Here is a 14,053-nt window from a genome sequence, read left to right as displayed (position 1 = left end):
CAGGAGGATGTGAGGAACTCTTCTTTCAACATAGCCGCTCATTTCATGAGAAATTTGCATAATTGTGTTATTTTCTCAGATGTGGTGGAAACTTTTTACCTGGTCCTTGCAACTAAAAACAGTTGAAATATACTTCTGATGGCAGGTAGACATCTAAAACTCTTGTCATCACAGTTAACAATAAAGTCTTTTTTTGTAAAAGAATACTTAAATAATAATATAAACGGTTTGAACAACTTGCAAAAACGTTATAATTCTGCTTTTGGAAAAGATTGGGATTACCTTGCAGCACATCAACTACCTTAAAGTGAACAGCAACAGAAGCCAGTTAATATGCAGAATCGATAAACAAAAACATTAAATATACTCAAAGGCATCAGAGATCCTCAAAGGGAGTAAGGCCTTGGGAATACAATTTGAAGAAGACCGGGATTGTGTGGGGAAATTGGGTATAACCCTGCAGACGTTCTTCCCCTCAGGGTAATTTCCAATCTTGAGAACAGAGTGAAAGTAAAAAGTAAGGACTGCAGTACAGATCCTGGGGAATTCACTGATACTAATAAACAGAGAGAGAGAGAAAAAAAAATATCGTGTAACAGTTTTTTCAGACAACAAATAGATACTTGAGGGACCTGAATCACAGTGCAGTTTAGACACATATCAGAGTTGCAGAACACCCCAGGCTCAGTTGGAGCTCCCCTAGAAGGCTTTGGGACCAGAGGTGAACCAAGAGAGTAGGAAGGATATGAAACCCCCCAAAAAGTGTAATACAACTTTTCCTCATTTTGGTCTGGATGGAATTCAGGTGATTAGTCCCTCTATCTTTCTAGCAAAAGGTAAAGGTAAATCTTCTGTGTAGAAAACAAAAACAAAAACAAACAAGCAAACAAAAGCCATCACTAGGAGACTACAGAATTTTATACAGAAGGACGGCCTGACATTTGTGGAAAACATCTGAGCCATTACATGAAAACCAAGCAAACTAAAGCCTAAGAAAACAAAGAAAACTATACAGCAGTTCTACACTTTGAAATTTGTAGACACATATTAAAGTGGTTATGGTTAAAATGTGCACGGAATTGAGAGAAATATGTAAAAATAGAAAAGAAGATGGCTTATAGCATCAGAGAATCAGAATGTGCAAAAAAAAATCCAAATACACATCATACAACCAGAAAACACGATAACCAAAAAGTGTTTGATAGATTTAACGAGTTAGTGATAGCAGAGCAGAATATAAGTAAACTGAAAGATCAGAAAAATATTTGGATAGAAGCACAGATCAGGAGGGGTGCCTGGGTAGCTCAGATGGTTAGTTAAGTGTCTGCCTTGGGCTCAGGTCATGATTGCAGGGTCCTGGGAAAGAGCCCCACATGGGACACCCAGCTCAGCAGGGAGTCTGCTTCTCTTGCTCCCCCCTGCTCATGCTCTCTCTATCTTGCTCTCTCGCTCTCTCTGTCAAATAAATAAAATCTTTAAAAAACAAGCAAAAAACAAAAAAACCCACAGGTATGGAAAGGATACAAATAGAGAAAAGAGTGAAATATAGATATAAGGGAAGAGGGAAAAAGTCTTTCATGTTATTAAATAAGGTCCCAGAAGAGGGAAAAAAAAATAGAGAGAGAGAATGAGACTGAAGTAGTCTTTGAGAAGGTAGGTCTAAAAGTTTTCGAAAATTGACAAATGGACCTAAGTTTGAGATTCAAGAAGCTTGCAAATATCAATCAGAATAAATGCAAAGAAAACCAAAGGCAAGGAGAAATATCTTCGAAGGAAAGAAAAAAAATATATATTACTTTTAAAGAAAAAGATAAAATTGAAAACTAAATTTCAGAAATTTTGAAAATCCTAGGTTAATAGATGACATATGTATTTTTTTAAAAGATTTTATTTATTGATTTGAGAGAGAGAGAACCCAAGCAGGGCAAGGGGCAGAGGGAGAAGTAGACTCCCTTCTCAGCACGGAGCCCCAAGCAGGGCTCCCTACCAGGGACGCCAGATCATGATCTGAACTGAAGGCAGATGCTTAGCCAACTGAGCCACCCAGGTGTCCCTGGATGATATTTTCAAAGTAAATTGTATAAAAGAATTGCACACCCCCGAAAAAATGTCTTTTCAAAAATGAAGTCAAATTAAGGACAAATAAATGCTGGAAATCTTCAACATCAGTAGATATGTGCTAAAAAGAAAGTCTGGGGAGAATCTTTTAGGAAGAAATAAAATAATCCCAAACCAAAATATGAAAATGCAAGAAGAGCAACCTAAGGTAAATATGAGTGTAAATATAAATGAATATTGAAAGTAAAAAAGAAAAAAAAACTATTAATAAAATCAGTAAATGTTAGGTTGGATTTAACATATATGTATAATTAAAGAATATGGCAATGTTTGAGAGATAGTAAACATGATCATTAATATTAATTTTTCTAATAAGAATTTATAGTAAATAAACAGAGAATAGTAAAAATAAAAATCTGTCAGTATAATAGAGGAAAATAGCTTGAATAACAAGAAGGATATGAATCCTACATAACTCTCAGCCACTACTGATTTTGAAATGATTGAAGTATATGCATGGCTCCTTGGAGCCTAATAATTAAAATGTATAGCAACCTCTGTAGGGATTTGAATTTTTATCCAAGTCTAATGAAACTTTTCTATTAATATGTTTTAATTAGACATCTTTGAATGTGTACGTGTGACAATCACTTACATTTTCTCATATATAACATCAATTAAGGATTTTTTCCTCCTGAAGTCTATTTTAATCATAAGAATTATTTTTTGATCCAATATGTTCACTTTTTACATCTTTTAAGCCACAATTGTTATCTTTATTAGAATGAATAGCTAAAACTGATCCTATTATCACAAGTTTTCAGAAAATCTGACAGTTGATAACTAGAGGGAGATTATATTAATTTACTTGCCATCGGCTTTTGACATAACTATTTCTTTAGCATTTTACCTCTTATTAAAGTAAGGAAAGGCAAAACTGGATAATGGGGCTTTCATTAGTTTTCTCTCTAAGGCCAATGATAAAGACTCTTATAGTAATATCTTGAGGTTTTAAAAACTCATAGACTTAACCTGATTCTTTTCCTCCTAAATCACATCTTTGATACTGAGTAATGCCAATTTTACTATGTTATACTGCATTGTTTTATCAGATTGCCTCTCCAGGGAAATAAAATAAGTATTATTCAAGAGCTTCTTGATATTTCTAATTAAATAAGGGTATTGTGAAACAAGTTTGCTATTATATGAAAAATTGTATTTAATGTTTGATATAAAGAAAAGGCTGTTAGTAACTTAAAGCAAAACATGACTACTAAGCTTCATGATATCAAAGTATGCCTCAAATTGTACTCTTTCTGCAATTTTGAGATTGATTCACTAAAATGTCTCTTGATTCCATGAAATATTTGTATATACATGTCCCAAGTTTAGATCTAGGGTTTCAGAGTTTAATATTTGTTAACTATCAACTACTTCTGTGACTATAGATAATAAATTTCTAATTTTTTAATCTTTAATCCATATTAGAATACAGTCAGGTATGTAAATGTACATATATATATATTCCTTAATATGTTAAACAGATTCCTCAATATATTAAAATATTTTTCTAACTATTTTAAAATATTTTAATTTCATAAATATGGCATTGAACAAAAATACTTTTAAGAATATGTACTTTTCAAGAGAATTGTGGTATCCTAACACTGTAACTAGTTTGTCTAGTAGCAATATGACTCTAGTAGAATAGGAAAAAAAGTGTTGTGGATTTAGTTATAAAGATGGGGGAATAGGACTAGCTCCTAAATACCAGCAAGTAAAAAATAATATTTATAGAACTCCAAAAAATGATTACTTGCTGCCCAAAATATGGGAAATTTCACTGAGTATTTATACATAAAATTTGGGACACTGGGACTGGTTTGTTGATATTGTTGTTTTTAAAATATTAGCCCAGAATTGTGGAGTCTTCTGCATATAGGAAGGATGTAGTTGAGCAGAGTAGATCAATGCTTTCACTGGAAAAACTAGAAAGAAGTAAATAAAATTATATATGTGCATAAAAATATATGTAAAATACTAATAATTAAAGCAAAAATATTATATATTATATAATTTTACATAAATTTATAAATATTAACATATACAGAAACTTATTTGTACATGTATATATTATATATGTGTATGTTTTTATTTATGGTTAAACACTACAGAGATCTGTAGAAGCAAAGAATATAAATTGATTAATATTCCAAAGAAAGAATATTTCTGAAAATTAAAGATTATAATACATTAGATTTTAATTAAAAACCTGGAGCTATTACATGAAAAACAAAATAAATAAATAAAATATTTAAAAAACTAACAAACAAAGACAAAATTAAGACTGGCAGTAAATTTTACAAAAATATTATAGAAGGCAAAAGAAAATTTTTAAGAGTGTTTAAAATGAGAGAAGAAAAGAAAATTTTGCCAACATGAAACCTCTTTTATTCAAAATAACTCCCAAACTATTATGTTTTAGAACAAAAAAAGTTCATAAAAACTTATTGTCAGTAAACTTCCATTTAAAGAAAAACTAAAGAGAATTCTTCAAGGTGAAGGAAAAACAATGCCAGCTAGAATGGTGATGGCAGAAAATGATAAAAATGTGAATGATTATAAAAACATATTCACTGTTGAAAATTATGGTATTAATAGTAATAATAATAACAATAGTCTATTATATATTTGTAACTATATGTAAAACTAAAATACCTATTAATAATAACACAAAATTCAGATCGAAAATAACCTAAAATATTTTAATGACTTTCCATTTTTCATAAAATGTTCAGAATACAATGTTCAAGCAGTCACTAATATGTCTACTATCAATTATAAAGTACCATAAATCAGCATAGAACAAGTTAATGAGAAAAATGAAATTCTTCAAGAGAAAATCTTGATTAATCCAAAATAAGGGGGAAAAATAAAAAACAGAAAGAACAAAGCACAGCTGCCCCAAACAGAAACTAGAAGAAAGCTGACAGACTTAAACCAATTGTAGCATTAGTTTCATGAAATATAAATATTCTGAGTTATTCAAAATATTATGTTCTGAGATTATAGAAAAGTAACTGTTAGAACTAAAATCAAGTCTAAATTGATGTTTCTTAACAGCAGATGATGTAAATGGGAGTACGCAAACTCCCATGTCATGCATGGGAGAAAGCTGATGTGCCCATCTCACAGTAGAGAAAGACCTAATGACAAGAAGCACACCATAGTCAAGAGGACATATCATACAACAAAGGCTCATTTCATGAGTAAGACAAGATAACTCTTAATCCAATATTCTCTACAACTTTACTAAGGAAAACTGACAGAACTAATAACAAGATTTAGAAAACATATATTTACTATTGGTGATTTTAATATACATTTCTCATTAATATTAAACAGTCTGAAAAAAATCAGTAGAGATGTAGCAGATCTGACAAACATAACTAACAAATTTATAACTGACAGCTAACTAACATGACATTCAAAATCTGTTAACTATACATTCATTTCAAAATCACCAATTGCTGGACCATAGAAAATGTCTCAACATTTTTTTTAAGATTTTATTTATTTATCTGACAGAGAGAGAGAGAGAGAACACAAGTAGACAGAGAGGCAGGCAGAGAAAGAGGAGGAAGCAAGCTCCCCGCCAAGCAGAGAGCCCAGTGCGGGGCTCGATCCCAGGACCCTGAGATCATGACCTGAGCTGAAGGCAGAGGCTTAACCCACTGAGCCCCCCAGGCACCCCTTCAACATTTTTTGAAGTAATATGATTATACAGGGTATATTCTCTCACCTTAATTGGAATTAGGTTAGAAACTAATAACAAGAGGATAACTAGACTCTCACCTCAAATTCTTAGAAATTAAGCAATACATATGCACATAATTTAACATATGCATGGGGCAAAGAAAAAAATCACCAGAAAACTTAAGAAATAGTTGGAAATGAATTTGAATTGAATTGAAAGCATGCCATTTCAAAACCTATGAAATGCAGTTACTATCTTCCCATAATAGGACATTTTTGGCCATTTTAAATAACATTGCTATAAGCTTTTGTGACAGGTTTCCATGTTTTACTTTCTCTTCTGTAAATACATTAAGCAGAATTGCTTAGATGTGTGCTGCACTAATTACACCGAGTTGGATGAAGAAACAATTCATAGGACTGCAGGGAACTGAGCATCTCTAAACCATACTCCTTGTTTTACTTCCTCTGAGAACAAATCATAGGGAGTACATTCAAAGGCCACCTCAACATGTGTTCTTCAATATAAATTTCCATGTAATGTGGAAACACTACTGTGAATCCTTTTTCTGCTGGACTAATGCTTTGGCATAGCTTAGGACCTAATGGTAACTTCAAGTGTCAAAATAATTGTATGTTCTTCCATAATATAATCAAATTCAACTAAAGAGGCCAACAATAGGCCATTCAAAGGCAAACATAACTTGAAGAAACATCAGGTTACTTTGGGAGTCAAACAGGTTTCTTTCAAAGGCTCAGATGAGCATGACTGAGCGTAAAAGACACTTCCAATATTATTTGAGTATGGGCAGCCAAAGGTACCAAAGGGATTGATTGTGCAATGTCTCTTTGAAAGGTTAACAAAAGCCTTCTGTTGTTCAGAGCCTTCTTATATTCAGTTCTTTTCCTGGTAACTTTGTGAACAGCAGCTAATAGAATTCCCAGATGTGTTATGTGATTTCTCCAGAAACCAGCATCTCAATCAATAACTTTAGAGCTGTCAGAGACAATATGTTTTTTGTTGTTGAAAGAATGTTTCTATTAACTGCAATCAAAGTTACATAAGAATTTTCCACATTCGCTGGGACCTGTACTTTGGTCAAGTTAATCAACACCAGCACTCAACAGTCCCTATGAAGTGTCTTCACGATGCTTAGTCCATTTTATCCACATCCTTAGGTTCTCTACTGGGAGTTACATCAAGAGATTTGCATCCTATCACTGGGATCATAATTCTCTCCTTTGCCTTGCACCCATTTTAATAACCATGGGTTCTAAAAAAGAAGATTCTCCTTTTTTGACATCCTCGTATTTCAAGGTTAGGATAATTAATATGGTAAAATTCTTTAACATTTTGAGGAGTTGTTTAGGACAGCAGGATTACCTAATGTCTTATGGCAATCCATTAAAATTTTCGTAACTTCGCCAGTATTCAGATGGTTAGTTAGCAATGAAATGTAAAAAGGAGAAGATAAATGAATAATATTAAACACCGTCTCATCATTCATCCCTGTTAGTTCAAGCTGGACAAAGAGATTGGCAGCAACTTTTTCATAGTATTCTCCCTACTTCCCTCTCCCCCAAAACCAGCATCTCATAAAGAGCTGAGTTGGAACCCCTTTTATCACAGCATCAAGGACCACATGGGTCAAAGATATAGAATTAGGGGAAACTTTACTTGCATCATATAGAAACTTCAAAGTTGACTGCATTTTCAATACTTCACAAATCTTAGAAAGAAAATCTACCAGCATCAAAAGGTAGAATAGGAAACACATTAAGGCACATATTTGAACTCTACCTTTATTCTACTCAATTGGGATTTTTTTTCCCCCCGCTTATCCATATTTCTGCAAAAACTGCATCTAACTGTGGACCCTGAGAAAGACTGAACAAGCCCTTCTATTTGACAATATCTATGGAGAGGGAAGTATCTTCCTTATCACTGATAGAGAAAATCCATTTCAAGAGAGGCTCTATAAAAATATCTCAGTAGGATGTTTCTTAAAGACATCTACAAAGTAACTTAACTGTTGTCTGAATATTCTTATGTTTCAGTAGTTCCTTGATTAATTAGCTGAATTTGTAAACTATACAATCCTTTTATTGATTACCAGTCAGACAGGATCACATACCTAACAGGAGAGTACCTATCCCTTTAAGGACACATCTCTGTCCTTTTGAGATGAAATTACTTGCCATAACAAGGTGGTTCTGGAAGTCTGGATCTGTTTTTCTTTTACTTTCCATTTCACCAAAACAGACAAAAACAGACAACAGTGCAGTATTCTTTGTTTACCTTCTCTTTGTTTTTTTTTTTTTTTCTAATGCATTTAGCCATCTCCCCAGCCATGAATTTGCCACCTGCAAATACCTCTAATATGTTTCCATTGAACATAGTGCTTGAGCAACCTCAAACCCAGGGTGTTCATGACGTGTCCCTATGTTCATGAGACATATTGTTTAGCACCTTACGTTACTTGTAATGTCTTTGTCTGACTTTAAAATCATGAAACTATTGGCCTCATAAAATGATTTTATCATCCTTTTTATTATTTGGACTGACCTATACCGATAATAGGAGACTGATTACCTTTGGTATTAATGATGGGAGAAAACACAAAAGAAGTTTTCTAAGCTGTTGATACAGTTTTATATTTTTATCTTGATAGTAGATGCATTGCCATGTTTGCTTCATCAGACTCAAATCTTATGAACTGTATACTTTACTTATGTTATATAGCAATACATATTTTGAAAATATCAGCCAAATCAGCCAAATATCAGCCATTTCAGGAATAACTTTTTTATTTTCACCAGGATATCTTACCACCTTAAAAGCCATTCAACACAGGACAAGGGCTTTTCTGCCCTGTCAGATTCAAATCTATTGGGCATCAGACTCTATTTCCATTAACATTTCTTTAACTTAGATCTCCCAATGACTCACATATCTAGAAAATCTTCTTAATGGGCTATTTGGAATTTATAAAATCATAGTGGATATCCTTTCTTCCCAATAAATCCAGATGCCAGGACTATGACTATGGCTTATGGGAAAACCTCCATAAACACTAACTTCATCAGCCAGAAGGACACTGTGTCTGCCTCTTAAACAGAGACAATTCCTTTAAGTTACATGCCCCTTCCTGGAGCCCACATAACTAATCTGGATCGATACTGACTCATTTCAGAGGAATGAAAAATGTTCCACCAGTAGACATAAGATATATCCACAGAATCCTGAGAGGTCACAGAAGGTTTTTTATCATTTTGAGTACCTCTTCATCTATAAGGAAAAATATTATTCCCATTTAATTTATTATTATTATCTCTAAAACTTAAGCTTAAAGAAAGTATGTCTCACATTTTGGTTATTCTTGATCACTGATCAAGTCAAAAGGTCTTTTAATTGTACCTATTTTCATATGCTTAAATGTCCTTAGTGTTTAGTCACTTCTGCCCCAACCCAACATCTCAATGGCAGGCTTACATCCAAGTTTTTCTGTTATATATGCAACAACACCTGTTTCATGACTAAGAATTGTGCTTAGAGATGCAAACTCTCATTAAAAATCCCCCTCAACTTTTTTGTCAAGAAGTAAGTCCTCTCAAGGGAGGACTGTTCATTCTCATGGAGTTAGAGAAGAGGAATCTTTAGTCTCTTAAATCCTGTCTCTCCATCATATTGTGTCACTCTTTACCCTTTAATTACTTCTTTCTATCCACTGTATATTTAGCTCTAATTCATCATTTGTAATATTTTTGGTCAAGATGAAATTAGCAATCCTGGGAATGAACTCTACCTGTCATTTCCTTGACCTCATAAATCCTCAACACTTTAGCTCAAGTACATCTTAGCTTACCACTTTCCTGTCCTTGCTAACATTTTTTTTTATCCTCAAATCACTATACCTCTGAAATTATGAAGTGTAATCATTATAAGCTCTAATATTATAATATTAAGGTCTATATTAGTAAAATCAGATACTTTAAGTCCCTTCCCTTATATTCCCAACACTCATTTATTCCCATTTATTTATGCCCTCCTTCTTAGGTGTGCTAGATTGCACAATGTCAACGTGGTTGACCTGGGAACATTTTCTAGACTCTTCCTCCCTGTATGGTTCTGGGTTGGACTTGACAGGAGAAGAAGTGGATTTGAAGATAGATGTGAAGCATAGACCTTACTTGCAGAAGATCATTGACATCAGATATGTTGATGGACAGATAGAAACCTTGGTCTTATTTACTCTTTCATCAGTTTGACTGCTGCTCTTGATTAACAGGGGCTCCAGGCTCACAACTGCAGTGCAATAACTACACAGAGACAACATGTCAATTTTCCTTATACTGACAAGTTTCCTATGTATGAGACTTTCAGTGCTAAAACTGAAACAGTCTCAGGAAGATCAGATGGCATGGTGACCCCCAAAATGGTTCTTCAATGGCTTCTTCATGAACAATGGCTTAGGCATGGCTTCCCAAGAATGATGCTTAAGAACTCTGACCCCAGTCAATTAGGGCTATCTATTTAATTAATAAGTAAAAATAATTACACCCTGCTTACTGAGGTATAATGCTAAATTTGGGATTTTCCCTGAAAGTTTCATTTAATGTTATACCAAATATATGGGCAGCAAATATTGATATACACTGATAAATAAATAATTTGATTTATATAAATTTAGTTATGGGAATTATGGTTACAGAAACAGAATGAAGAAGTTTATCACTAAATTTAAAATAATTAGAAAAATAATGATATGTAAGAGGGTTCCCCTTTCTCCACATCCCCTCCAACACATGTTATTTCCTGTCTTGCTAATTTTGGCCATTCTAACTGGTGTAAGGTGATATCTCAATGTAGTTTTAATGTGATTCTCCCTGATGGCTAGAGATGATGAACATTTTTTCATGTGTCTGATAGCCATTTGTATGTCTTCATTGGAGAAGTGTCTGTCTATATCTTCTGCCCATTTTTTGATATGATTGTCTGTTTTGTGTGTGTTGAGTTTGAGGAGTTCATTATAGATCCTGGATATCAACCTTTTGTCTGTACAGTCATTTGCAAATATCTTCTCCCATTCTGTGGGTTGCCTCTTTGTTTTCTTGACTGTTTTCTTTGCTGCGCAGAAGCTTTTGATTTTGATGAAGTCCCAAAAGTTCATCTTCGCTTTTGTTTCCTTTGCCTTTGGAGACATATCTTGAAAGAAGTTGCTGTGGCTGATACCAAAGAGATTACTGCCTATGTTCTCCTCTAGGATTCTGATGGATTCCTGTCTCACATTGAGAGAATGCAAGTTAGTGCAGCCTCTTTGGAGAACAGTGTGGAGATTCCTCAAGAAATTAAAAACAGAACTTCCCTATGACCCTGCCATTGCACTACTGGGTATTTACCCCAAAGATACAGATGTCGTGAAAAGAAGGGCCATCTGTACCCCAATGTTTATAGCAGCAATGGCCATGGTCACCAAACTGTGGAAAGAACCAAGATGCCCTTCAACGGACGAATGGTTAAGGAAGATGTGGTCCATATATACTATGGAGTATTATGCCTCCATCAGAAAGGATGAATATCCAACTTTTGTAGCAACATGGACGGGACTGGAAGAGATTATGCTGTGTGAAATAAGTCAAGCAGAGAGAGTCAATTATCATATGGTTTCACTTATTTGTGGAGCATAACAAATATCATGGAGGACATGGGGTGTTAGAGAGGAGAAGGGAGTTGGGGTAAATTGGAAGGGGAGGTGAATCATGAGAGACTATGGTCTCTGAAAAACAATCTGAGGGTTTTGAAGTGGGGGGGTGGGAGGTCAGGGTACCAGGTTGTAGGTATTATAGAGGGCACGGATTGCATAGAGCATTGGGTGTGGTACAAAAATAATGAATACTGTTATGCTGAAAATAAAAAATAAATTAAAAAATAAATAAATAAAAGGAGGAAAAAAAAGAAAAATAATGATATGGAAAATATAGAGAAGAAGTTAAAGAGCAAAAAGAAAAAATATAATTTCCACATAAATTCATAAAAAGGTTTTTAATATCCTTGGGGTGCCTGGGTGGCTCAGTGGGTTAAAGCCTCTTCCTCCGGCTCAGGTCACGATCCTAGGTCCTGATTGGGCTCTCTCCTCAGCAGGAAGACTGCTTCCTCCTCTCTCTCTCTCTCTCTGCCTGCCTCTCTGCCTACTTGTGATCTCTGTCAAATAAATAAATAAAATCTTCATTTAAAAAATAAAGTTTTTAATATCCTTAAAAATTAAGAAGTGAAAAAATGTGTTTTATAAATATACTTTATAAACACAGAAAGGTAACTGTTAAGAAGGTTAAAAGATTAAACACTGGAAAACAAAGCAAAAATAAAATGGAAATGATAAAACCCAGGCCACATATTAGAAGATCAGCAATGCTAAAGCATAGAAAGAAAGAATTCACATAAAAACAAAGAAGCAGAATTTAAATAAAGAAATTTACATATAAATGCAGGTGGGATAAAGTTACCTATTGGATCAAAATAAAAAAAAATGAGGCAGGCATCCTTGCATTCTATGCAAGATATTGATATAAAACAGTGATTTGAAGGTTTGAAATTACAAGGACAGATAAAAAGAGCAGGATAATACTGAAAAAAGAGGTTAGGTTTCTTTCATATAAATACCAGGCAAGTTTAAAATCAAGGGAACAAGTGTTAAATGAAACAGACAGGCACAAAAAGTTCAGTCCATCAAAATGGTTTTGTTTCATGAAATTTAAGTTCAAAAGGCAAATATCATAATATTGAAGAAAATATATCATGAAAAATCTATTAAAGTATACAAAGAAATCAAAGGAAATTCAGTATTAGTATATATTTTTGTTTACCCCTGTCAAACATTGTTTTAGTAGAAAAGAAGTTAATAAATATAAAGGATCTGATATAAAATAATTATTAGTATTGAGCCAATTGGTAAATTTTCAACTTTATTTTATATTGAAATAATCCTTTTTAAGGACATTAGGAACATTTACCAAACATGTCCACAGGTTACACCAAAAACAAAATTTCCATAGATCTCAGAAAATAATTCAATACAATAAACATTTTCTAGGGGTGCATGGTGACTCAGTCAATTAAGTGTCTACCTTTGGCTCTGGTCTTGATCCCAGGGATCCTGGGTTCCAGTGCCTCATTGGGCTCTCTGCTCAGAGGGGAAGGCTGCCTTCCCTCTTCCTCTGCCCCTCCCCCATACTTGTGCATGCACACTCTTTCTTGATCTTTCTCTCATATAAATAAATCTTTTTAAAAAAAGCAAAAAATAAACATTTTCTGAACATAATGTACATAAAATGAGAAAAGAGCATTAAAGTCAGTTACAAACATAAACATGAAAATGATCAGAAAATTAAAAACAATATCAATAGCAATTGTCTTTTAAATAACATTAATATGAAAGAGAAAAATCAAAGCTGATAATCCAGAATAGTTAGCAAATAATAATAAAATTACATGAGTAAAGTAAATTAAAAAACACTACATATATCATATATACATATCTGTAGAATGGTTCAACTACAGGCAGTTCAAAAGCAATCTTTATTGTCTCTTTAAGATGTGTAAGAATTTGCGTTTGAATTTATTTACTCTTGTTTCAATTAGCAATAATCACGCCTCGGATAAACCTCATTGGCTACGATACTGCTCTTGTTTATATTTCACTTATTCAATAAATATTTATATGCTGGGTATCATTCTATATATTGAGAATAAAGTGGTAAACAAAAAATGCAGAGCATGTATGTGGGGGAGGGGGACTAGTCTGCAATTAGATGTAAATAAACAAGATAGTTTGGTAGTGTCATATGCTGAAAATAAAGGACGGAGAGAAGGGAGGGAGGAAGGAAGGGAGAAAAGCCACCCAGGCTGATGTGGTTTAAACAGCTGGCAAGAGGAAATTGAAAGTCTGATCTTGACTGAGGGCCTTGTGAAGGTCTACTTTGAAGTTTGCCCTTAAATGTCAGTAAGTGGGGGCGCCTGGGTGGCTCAGTGGGTTAAGCCGCTGCCTTGGGCTCAGGTCCATGATCTCAGGGTCCTGGGATCGAGTCTCGCATCCGGCTCTCTGCTCAGCAGGGGGTCTGCTTCCCTTCCTCTCTCTCTGCCTGCCTCTCTGCCTGCTTGTGATTTCTCTCTGTCAAATAGATTAAAAAAAAAAAAAAAAAATTAAATGTCAGTAAGTGGCCCACAATGACAATATCCAGG

At 34.0% G+C, this 14,053-nt stretch overlaps 1 pseudogene; it reads right to left on the bottom strand.

The window, feature by feature from the left end:
- Positions 1-13,353: 13,353 nt before the first annotated feature.
- LOC122908014 lies at positions 13,354-13,510 on the bottom strand (annotated as a pseudogene).
- Positions 13,511-14,053: the final 543 nt, after the last annotated feature.

Source organism: Neovison vison, chromosome 5 (assembly GCF_020171115.1).
Source record: "Neovison vison isolate M4711 chromosome 5, ASM_NN_V1, whole genome shotgun sequence".
Classification (NCBI taxonomy): Eukaryota; Metazoa; Chordata; class Mammalia; order Carnivora; family Mustelidae; genus Neogale; species Neogale vison.
This window is presented reverse-complemented; position numbering and strand designations above follow the sequence as displayed.